This window comes from Procambarus clarkii, chromosome 20 (genome assembly GCF_040958095.1).
Source record: "Procambarus clarkii isolate CNS0578487 chromosome 20, FALCON_Pclarkii_2.0, whole genome shotgun sequence".
NCBI classification, from domain to species: Eukaryota; Metazoa; Arthropoda; class Malacostraca; order Decapoda; family Cambaridae; genus Procambarus; species Procambarus clarkii.
In genome coordinates this window covers 33010155-33013445 of record NC_091169.1, presented here as the reverse complement: position 1 = coordinate 33013445, position 3291 = coordinate 33010155, and the positions used below count along the sequence as shown (strand labels likewise).

At 44.1% G+C, this 3291-nt stretch overlaps 1 long non-coding RNA gene across 1 annotated transcript in view; it reads right to left on the bottom strand.

The window, feature by feature from the left end:
* The window catches only part of LOC138366909 (uncharacterized), a 4846-nt gene extending 2152 nt beyond the window's left edge, over positions 1–2694 (bottom strand). Inside the window, exons 1-2 of the long non-coding RNA XR_011229246.1 lie at positions 2578–2694; positions 656–733 (exon numbers count right to left, since the gene is read on the bottom strand). This is a non-coding gene — a long non-coding RNA (uncharacterized lncRNA). The remainder of the gene's footprint in view (positions 1–655; positions 734–2577) is intronic.
* Positions 2695–3291: the final 597 nt, after the last annotated feature.

Below are 3291 nucleotides of genomic sequence, written 5' to 3'. Positions count from 1 at the left end.
ATATTCAACACAAATATACAGACACACACACACACACATTCCTGTTGCTGTAGCAGGTGAAGAATTACACACACAGATCACAATAACGTGATGCATCAAATGAACAAATCCACAAGGGCCGTGACGAGGGTTCGAACCTGCGTCCGGGAGCATCCCAGACACTGCCTTAATCGACTGAGCTACAACAGGGTAAAAGGGTTGAAACCAATGGATGGATGTAGCACCTGTAGCACCTGCTACAAGGATGTAGCAGGTGCTCAATTGTCAAAAGTGAAAAATTTGGTTTATCTTCCGAATGCACCATATTGGTAAATTTTTTAATAATCTTTTAAAAATAGTAAATGCCACTATTTTTGCAAAATTATTACAAGATCTATTATTCTAATAAGGGTTTGATAAAATACAGTAGACTGCCTACTGGTTCTACCTGTAATAAGGTTTGATACAGATGATTATGGATATATTTATATGCTCTTATTGTTAAGAAGTAATTTTTTAAAGAGTATTTTGTAATGAGCAGATGTAATTGTAAGATGTAATTGTGTCTGACACTGATAAAATTATAAACCATTGTAAACAATTTGTTCACTTTCAAAACTTAGGCATATATATATATGCATATAAATAAAAAACAAGTAAATGTAAATAATTTTACCTTGCACCTAGATCCACCAAGCCTGTATGGCGCGCGTTTCAGTACTTCGGAAATCTAGAACTATCTAGAATCTCTAATCTGCAATGAAACAATACATATTATTGCACTTACCAAAACATGGATGAATGTAGAAAATACAGAACTATTGGCTGAATATCAAATAAATGGATTTAATCTATTTCACACAGATATATTAGACCGTGTATGTTAGGTAATACCTAACATACACGCCTCCACACACACTACATTTGAAATGTAGTCTCGAAAAGACTACATTTCAACAAAAACGTGCCACAGACCAGTCACAAGACTGAACCTCGTCGAGGCCAAACGTCTAAATGAGAGCATGAACAAGAAAGAATTTTTTAACATCAGGTATCGTACACACACTGAATGCACCTGCAGACACACAACAAGCACTATCAATATAGCAAAGATTACTCCATAAAAAAATAATTAAATTATTGACCAACATGAGAGAGGGTTAGCCAACATGAGAGGGTTGTGTTGATTGCCTGAAAATATTTAAATTGTTTAATGTATTGAATGGCATTTTTCAAGTTACAACATTTTTTAAATTACTGAACTAGGATCTAGGCTTTGCTAGGCTTAATTCAATTATTACAGATGAGCCTAACCTAGCCTAGAACCCAGCGGGTTTTTTTCCTATTGGAGAGTGTTGTACATGCTGCTATAGCGGTGTGTCCACTCACAAGATTAGTGGCGCTGCCCAATAAACTCGCCCCCTCGTGGCAAAATTTAAAAAAATTTAGAACCTAGTTCAGTATTTTAAAAAATGTAACTTGAAAAATGCCATTCAATACATTAAACAATTTAAATAATTTCAGGCAATCAACACAACCTTCTCATGTTGGCTAACCCTCAGCAGTGCTCAGGCCCCTGTGCCCAGGCCCTGGGGCCTGAGTCCTCAGTTCCATACACTAGCACTGCCAGGCCTCGCCTCCACATACACCAGCACTGCCCCTCGCCTCCACATACACTAGCACTGCCCCTCGCCTCCACATACACTAGCACTGCCAGGCCTCGCCTCCACATACACTAGCACTGCCCCTCGCCTCCACATACACTAGCACTGCCCCTCGCCTCCACATACACCAGTACTGCCCCTCGCCTCCACATACACCAGCACTGCCCCTCGCCTCTACATACACCAGCACTGCCCCTCGCCTCCACATACACCAGCACTGCCCCTCGCCTCCTCATACACCAGCACTGCCCCTCGCCTCCTCATACACCAGCACTGCCCCTCGCCTCCACATACACTATAGCACTACCAGGCCTCGCCTCCACATACACCAGCACTGCCCCTCGCCTCCACATACACTAGCACTGCCCCTCGCCTCCACATACACCAGCACTGCCCCTCGCCTCCACATACACTAGCACTGCCAGGCCTCGCCTCCACATACACCAGCACTGCCCCTCGCCTCCACATACACTAGCACTGCCCCTCGCCTCCACATACACCAGTACTGCCCCTCGCCTCCACATACACCAGCACTGCCCCTCGCCTCCACATACACCAGCACTGCCCCTCGCCTCCACATACACCAGCACTGCCCCTCGCCTCCACATACACTATAGCACTACCAGGCCTCGCCTCCACATACACCAGCACTGCCCCTCGCCTCCACATACACCAGCACTGCCCCTCGCCTCCACATACACCAGCACTGCCCCTCGCCTCCTCATACACCAGCACTGCCCCTCGCCTCCACATACACTATAGCACTACCAGGCCTCGCCTCCACATACACCAGCACTGCCCCTCGCCTCCACATACACTAGCACTGCCCCTCGCCTCCACATACACCAGCACTGCCCGGCCTCGCCTACACATACACAGCACTGTAGCCAGCACTAGAATCTAATAATATAATAAAATATAAGTGTTTACTTACGATAATATTTGCATGAAGCGTTTGTCCTCTGTCCGCTGACTGCACTGACGACAAAATGGCCGCTCTGTTGATACTAGCGGGAATGATGCTGTGACGTCACAGATGAGGGCAGCAATGCGCATTTCGTCCCTCGACCCTTAATCATTCCCTCGTATATATAATTGGCGAGACAATTTACTTATCATTTACTTATCTTAGTTAGCAAATAGGGGATATTTGGCTAAGATTTCTGGTAGCAGATCGTTTTGAATGAAATATTTAAACATCTCTGGAACATTTATTATAAAATTGTCTCTGAATTCAATTCAATTCAATTGAAGTCTTTTGGCACTCCATCACATAGTGACAGACGGTGTGCTTGTTGACCCAGTTTACATTTGGTTAGGTCTACATCAGCAGATAATTAGAAATCCCAGAGAGAGTTGAAACACAGTTTAAGCCGAACAGTAGTAACATCTAGAAGTCTACTGATTTTATTGGATGATCCATAGATGTGTGGCTCCTCTTGCATGATAGTATGATGATAGATGGAATTACTGGTGTCAATTTCACTTTGCCTCAGATCTACAAGATCTTGTTGAAGTTCTCGGTGTACTGCTGCTCTCAGATTGCTCATTGACAATCCAAGGCTACACTCATACGTCTCCTTTAAAGGCAGATTCTTTGGCTAACTTATCAGCTCTATCATGCATTTGGAGGCCAACATGAGATGGA